This window comes from Ptychodera flava, chromosome 15, assembly GCF_041260155.1.
Source record: "Ptychodera flava strain L36383 chromosome 15, AS_Pfla_20210202, whole genome shotgun sequence".
NCBI lineage: Eukaryota > Metazoa > Hemichordata > Enteropneusta > Ptychoderidae > Ptychodera > Ptychodera flava.
In genome coordinates this window covers 28,847,174-28,855,379 of record NC_091942.1, presented here as the reverse complement: position 1 = coordinate 28,855,379, position 8,206 = coordinate 28,847,174, and positions in this window count along the sequence as shown.

Below are 8,206 nucleotides of genomic sequence, written 5' to 3'. Positions count from 1 at the left end.
AAGGGTGAACAAAGACTCGGAGTTCAAAGTCTACCACATCGACTTTATTTCGAGGCAGATGAGCTTTAACATACGAGAGAGAGAGAGAGAGAGAGAGAGAGAGAGAGAGAGAGAGAGAGAGAGAGAGAAATCCAGTTGTCGAAGCAAATACGTTTCCTCCAAGTGTCAAGTACGAAAATTTCTTCTGTATGGGCTTACCGACAGCGGGCAGTTTCTTTGTATGAAACAGTACTGACAACCAGTTATCCCTGACACTTCTAGTACTGACAACCAGTTATCCCTGACACTTCTAGTACTGACAACCAGTTATCCCTGACACTTCTAGTACTGACAACCAGTTATCCCTGACACTTCTAGTACTGACAACCAACTTATTTTGTGTAAAATAATAGTGATGACTGGAATACATAATTATTCAGAGATCTGCCTGGTAAATCTGCCTGGTAAACTCTCCAATATTGAAAGCAAACCACATGGTTTGGGCACGAGACAAACAATAGTAATGCCTTTTTAGGTATGGCTTCAATTGTGAAGTAGATATACGCATCGATAATTAAAATGTCCACCCAATCTTAAACATCAATTTAGCCATCGAAGCGATTATACCAACTATAATTTACACATCTCAATTAATCATGATACCGTCACGGTCGTTTATTGAGTTATATCTAAGACGCTCTCCGTAGGTGCTGCATTCAATTAGGTGTGCGTCTTTTCCCTGTGTTAATTAAACTTTGATTTAGATGAAGCTGTTTTTTTTCAAATTAACAATATTGCAATTTAATGCTCAGACAGTGTGATGTCAATGACCGCTGACTAGGCGTAGGAACCATTATGACAATGACGAAAATAGAGGGGGCATATACTCGTAAGGGGTGGACCATTTGATATCCTGGGGGGGGGCTTGGAAGATTGGTGGAGAGCCATTATTTTTTTCCCACGTGCTTCACCATGAATTATTTTTTTTCTACAGGGCATATGCTGGCAACTTTTTTTTCACTTTCCTTCTTCGAGATATATTTTTTAACCAAATTTCGGTACAATGTTTGTTTGCTTGGTTTTTCACACCCAGTAACAAGAGATGCTGTTCTATCGCTCACAGACTATATTCAAGAAACTACATAAAGATATGTAAATACATGTACATTTTTGATTCACTTTACAAAACATATTTGTAAAATCATGTACATTTATTGCATTTACTTGTCAGTGTTGTCCTTACATTGAAAGTAGCTGGGTAATTTAAGAAAGTAGATGGGTGGACTGCGAGGGAGCGAAGCGACTGAGTGGCGAGTGAGCGTAGCGAACGAGGGGGGGGGAGCGCGAGAGGGGGGTGTCCCCCCTCTCGCAAGGCGAAAAATGAAATTTTGGAGTGGAAATGGTTTTCTCTGGTGGCATCTGAGGTGACATTTACAGACTGAAACAGTACTTTTGTTGTGTGTCTTAGACGTGGCTCACATACAACAAAACAAACAAACATGATTTTGTTTTGTTTGTATTATTTATGACACACTTATGGTTTTATTTGCAGTGAAGATGTAACATTTAATCTTAAATCACCTGCTGTCTGCTCATTTCATTGCCCATTTCCCATTCTTCATTACCACATAGTAGTTTCCCCAAAACCATCAAACTCATTCAATTCTAATCAAAACACATTCGCTTTTGTTAAGAAAAAACATTGGTAAGATAATTCACTATAACAGTGTTCGCATTTACGAATAAAACATGCGTATATAGAAAACTCATAACAATGAAAAAATGTGTAGAGAGTCGATCCAATGCGTAATAATATTACGCATTGGATTGAGTCTCTACGCATTTTTTCATTGTTATGAGTTTTCTATACGCAAACGATAATAGTAAAATGTTTGCAGGCTGTCTCTCTTCTTGTGGTATTTTGACAAAATCCATACATTCAGATTTACACATTTCTGGAAAACACTGGTGAGCAATTTCAATTTCAGCATACTTCCTCTAATCAGAAGGTCATGTATACTGTACAATTGTTCATATTCAGTTATTGTTCCTCAAGCTTGAAATGGTTTATGCTTTATAAAACTCCAGAGCTACTGCTTGATTTTTATTGATGCTGCAGTGTGCATCGAACAATTGCCAAGATTTTTTTTCCGAGTCGCAATGGTCCATAATTGTTTTTCCATCAGCCACTTAAAGCCAGATTTTTTTTCGAGCAACTCCACCTGGCATCTTTTTTTCCCCAAATCTTCCAAGCCCCCCCCAGGATATCAAATGGTCCACCCCTAAAGCAAGACTATCATCAGAGCTGGGATTGAGCCGGTGGAGGATTGGAACACAGTCACCTGTGTTCTATTCCGCTCTGGGCCTATGCGCCCCATAGACTGACGTGTGTTCATATTCCAGACATATGTACATATGCCAGTATGCATATGTACATATGTACATATGCCAGTACATATGCATATGCGTCCCATAGACGTGTACATATGGCAGGCATTTTTACGCACGTCTATGGGGCGCATAGGCCTAGAGCGGAATTGAACACAGGTGACTGTAATTGGAACGAAGGCCCTTCAAGTTATTTACATGTAAAAGTGCAAGCTGGACGGTCAAAGGTCGTATTCTATTTTGGTTCCTGGCAACGTTGTTGTGGGATTGCACAAGACATAGCAACATACGGTGATAAAATGGTGCGCTTCTTGCCGGCGGGTAGCGTTGTAAGCTTACGTTTTTTTAACAGAGAAGGTACGTCAGGCAATTTAGTGTTAGAGCGAGATACGTTCGTAATATTTGCATTACTCGTCACCTAGAGGCCGAATCAAATTCAATTTTCACGAAAGCACTTCGGCATGTGGGTGTGTGGGCCTGACTTCTGCCAGGTACATAGCTGCAATAATTGTAGCCCTTGGTTGGTGTGGGGATTGGGCTTCTGTCGTGCGGCTCGCGCCTTGCCCCAACCAGGGCAAGGCGCGAGCCGCACGACAGAATACCATACTCTCTGTTAGTATGTGTCGAGTAAATAAAGATTGATTGATTGACAGAAGCCCAATCCCCACACCAACCAAGGCTACAATTATTGCAGCTACCAGGTACACTACAGTCACGATTTTCAGCCTGAGCAATTATCAGATTATATATCGCGGGATTCCCCACATACACGTGTATGAGGGGGATCGTGAACGATCGAGTGATCTATTTTCGAAGTGACGAATTTCAAACTTTCCAAGGCTATCATGAGTGCAGTGGAGTGTTTTGAAACTTGAACCTTTTAGAGTTCAAGGACACTGGTAAGGGAGCTTTCAGTAATTACAGGGGGTGGGCCGGGGGAATTGGGGGGAGGGTCACGTTTTAGAAAACAGTTCAAGGGGGAGGGTCACAGTTATAAACCTATCTTGGGGGGAGGGTCACTTTTGACAGAAGCTGATTTTATGGCCAAAACTTTGATTGTCCATGTGATATTTCCTGAATAGGAAATCACCAACAAAATACGTACACATTATAGACTGCCATGCATAGTAAATTGACATTTCAGAGAAATTCCAAAATCAAATTTCTTACACAACCATAGACTTGTAACCACTCTAGTCTAATCAAGAACAATAATCTAAATAATCAAGCATACATAAACGCACAGATTTATCTAATTTTGTACTGAAAAAAAATTATTCATAGTTTCATCATAGACCGCAATGCATAGTGAATCGACATTTCGGTGAAATTCCAAAATCAAATTTCTTGCACAACCATAGACTTGTAACCACTCTAGTCTAATCAAGAACAATAATCTAAATAATCAAGCATACATAAATGCACAGATTTATCTAATTTTGTACTGAAAAAAAATTATTCATAGTTTCATCATAGACCGCAATGCATAGTGAATCGACATTTCAGTGAAATTCCAAAATCAAATTTCTCACACAACCATAGACTTGTAACCACTCTAGTCTAATCAAGAAAATTAATATCAATAATCAAGAGTACACAAATGCAAAGATTTACCTATTTTTGTATTGGAAAAAACTATTCATAATTTCATCATAAACACCATGGATAGTGAACCAACTTTTTAGATGAAATTCAGAAATCAATTCTTGTACACAAATGCACATTTTACTTCCCTATTCAAGCAAAGTACATTTAAATACATTATCAAACATATATAAAATACAGATATAGCATGTTTTGTGGGCGTAAATTGTCAATAATTTGCCTGATAGACTCCATGTATTATGATTTGATATATTTGGATGAAGCACTAAATCAGCTACATCTTGCCTTCTTATAGTTGCACAAAATATGGTGACCCTCCCTCAAATGTATGAAATACCATATCTCTTCAAAAATTCTTGCGTGATAAATTGCGACTGTCCCTCCAAAAACACCAGCCCTCCCCTCTGTAATTTGTCCCTAACATAACAATTGAACTAATTGTTATGTAAATTAGCTGATATTGTTTTAGTTATTCCTGGGGAGAATACCGCAGTGGTTTGGGGGGGGGAGGGTCAAGTTTTAGAATGTTGGACAAGGAGGAGGGTCACATTTTAGACAGGAGGATAGGGGGGAGGGTCACATTTTATGGTACGGGTGAGCACGAAATTCCCCCGGCCACTCCCCCCTGTAATTACTGAAAGCTCCCTAATTACCCCAACCCCGTATTGCTAAAGGACTAGCATACAATCCTGTCGAGCAGTTTATTAGGGGCCCAAGCCGACCGGCTGGGCCCCTATTGGTTTTATAGGAATTCAACTTTCTTCTTCTTCTTCTTCTACTTCTTCTTCTTCTTCTTCTTCCGCTCTTTTTTTGTCGACCTAGAACTCAAACACCGCTTACAGCAAACTTCTGAAACTTGCAGGGCTAATAGGTACCTATGAGATCTCGTGCACCTGGGTATAGAAATTTCGAATAGTCGCGCGACCTGGTGGCCATCTTGGATTTTCGAAAAATTCCGATTTAATTTTAAAAATCTTCTTCTCCAGAACCAACGTACAGATTTGGCTGAAATTTTACTCATGTCATCCTTAGAGTGATCTCTTTCAAGTTTGCGAAAGACGTTTGGATCGGTCACGTGATTTGGCCGCCATCTTGGATTTTACGAAAATCGCAATTAATCATTAAAAATCTTCTTCTCCAGAACCAACACACCGATTTAACTGAAATTTCACTCATGTCATCCTTAGAGTGATCTCTTTCAAGTTTGCGAAAGACGTTTGGATCGGTCACGTGATTTGGCCGCCATCTTGGATTTTACGAAAATCGCAATTTAATCATTAAAAATCTTCTTCTCCAGAACCAACACACCGATTAAACTGAAATTTTACTCATGTCATCCCTAGGAGGATCTCTTTCAAGTTTGCGAAAGACGTTTGGATCGGTCACGTGATTTGGCCGCCATCTTGGATTTTACGAAAATCGCAATTTAATCATTAAAAATCTTCTTCTCCAGAACAAACACACCGATTTAACTGAAATTTTACTCATGTCATCCTTAGAGTGATCTCTTTTAAGTTTGCGAAAGACATTTGGATCGGTCACATGATTTGGCCGCCACATTGGATTTTCTAAAAATCGCAATTTAATCATTCAAAAACTTCTTCTCCAGAACTAACACCAAAATCTTTTCGCAAACTTTATAGGCCACACTACTAGATGCTATATAATAAATTTCAAGGAAATTAACCAGGCAGTTTTAAAAAGAAAATTTTTAAAGTATTATTTTTCTGATTTTTCAATGACCTTTGACCTCCCCTATACCTCTGCAGCTAAGCTATACAAATGGCTTATTCTGGCCTATGTAAGAGTCATATCTAATTCTGGGCAATCTAATAGAGCAAGAGGTCAGATTTTTGGTATATAGGGATAACTACGAAAAACAATTTTTTTAACAAAATGTCACATGACTTCGATGACCTTTGACCTCAAATATACATATACGTCCATAACTTAGGAACCACAAGTGCTACATCCTTCATATTTGGTAGGATGGGAGACCTTATGGTGCCATATCCGGTACCTCATTAAATATGCACATATCTAATTCTGGGCAAGCCAATAGAGCTAGAGGTCTGATTTTTGGTATATAGGCATAACTTAGCAATACAATTTTTTGACAAATTGTCATGTGACCTCAATGACCTTTGACCTTAAATATACGTATATGTTCATAACTAAGTAATCACAAGTGCTACACCCTTCATATTTTGTATGATGGGAGACCTTATGGTGCCATATCCGGTACCTCATTAAATATGCACATATCTAATTCTGGGCAAGCCAATAGAGCTAGAGGTCTGATTTTTGGTATATAGGCACAACTTAGCAATACAATTATTTTGACAAAATGTCATGTGACCTCGATGACCTTTGACCTTGAATATACGTATATGTTCATAACTCAGTAACCACAAGTGCTACACCCTTCATATTTGGTATGATGGGAGACCTTATGACACCACATCCTGTACCTCATTAATTATGCACATATCTAATTCTGAGCCAGCCAATAGAGCTAGAGGTCTGATTTTTGGTTTATAGGGATAACTTAGCAATACAATTTTTTTGACAAAATGTCACGTGACCTCGATGACCTTTGACCTTGAATATACGTATATGTCAATAACTCAGTAACCACAAGTGCTACACCCTTCATATTTGGTATGATGGGAGACCTTATGACACCACATCCTGTACCTCATTAATTATGCGCATATCTAATTCTGAGCCAGCCAATAGAGCTAGAGGTCTGATTTTTGGTATATAGGGATAACTTAGCATTACAATTTTTTTGACAAAATGTCACGTGACCTCGATGACCTTTGCCCTTAAATATGAGTATATGTCCATAACTCAGTAACCACAAGTGCTAAACCCTTCATATTTGGCCGCCATATTGGATTTTACGTAAAACATGCAATTCCCACTGACACGTACAGTAACTATGAGATGATGTTCAAAATCATACTTTTCCAAGATCGAATTTTGCACATAATATCATTAGCGCAAGATCTTTCAACCATGTTATCCGCTTGGGCCCCGCCAACGCTGCTTGCAGCTTTAATTAAAGTTTAATCTTATATTAATATGCGAGTCTTGTCGGTCGTTTTATTGCAGAGGCAGGGCCGTGCATCATGGTCGGTTGACCTGGGTGCTGACATCCAAAGGTCAACGACATCTGATTCTAAAATGCAATAGTTGTCAACATCGCAGCTTATCCCATAAGTTGTTCAAATAAGATTTCAGACACAATTGTCACACGTCACGTCACCGGTGAAGGAACAAGCAATGGAGAAGAAGGAAGACCATAAGAACACTAACGTACCAAATTACTTCCTAGCGGTGCGAATAACAAATCAGGACATCTTGGCCGCTGTGCAACAAGTACAAAAGAAATTGGTAGAAACGGAACCTAGATTAGCCTCATGCTGTATTGAACTCAAAAAACTCCACCTCACCATATGTACCATGAGAATTGACTCTGACAGCCAGATGAAGGTAGCATGTGGGGTCCTTGAAAACCTAAAACACGAAATTTCCAGTCTTCTGCCTCCGACCACACAGCTTACATTTAATGGACTTAACCTCTTCAAAAGAAATCGAGTTCTGTATGCTGTCCCTCAGCCAGAACCAGCACTCATGAAGTTCCACGACCACATAACATCCCTCTTCAGGGCAGCTGGAGTCAACCTAGCCGGTACCAGGGACGTGTACACACCACACTTGACCATCGTCCGCCCATACCGGTACTTAGGGACCGTTCAGTTTTTACGGCCGGGGGGGGGGGGGCGGCAAAATCTTGTCGCCGGTGTTCAAAAAAATGATGACCCCCCCTGCATTTTTCGCGAAAAAAATGATGACCCCCCCTTTGTCAGACGAAAAAATTTGATGACCCCCCCCCCCTGAAAAATAATCAAAACCCATATGTCAAATTTACCCGCACGGTTTGGATTTGAACTCCGGTACGCGGCGCACTTTATTCGTGTAGCAGAGATGCCAGTGTACAAACTTCTCAGCCACATCCATGCAAACGTCTGTTAATTAGGACGACTGTAAGGCAATTTTTAACTTCATTTCCATAGACAACTTATGTCCATGGACATTGTATAAAGTAAACTTTATTGGAGTGGTTCGCCAAAGGCAGCCCTCCGGTTAAGAGGGTCATGGGCCATTACGTAAAGTCAACTTTATTCTAGTGGGCAACCAAAGGTGGCCCACTGGTAAAAAGAGGGTC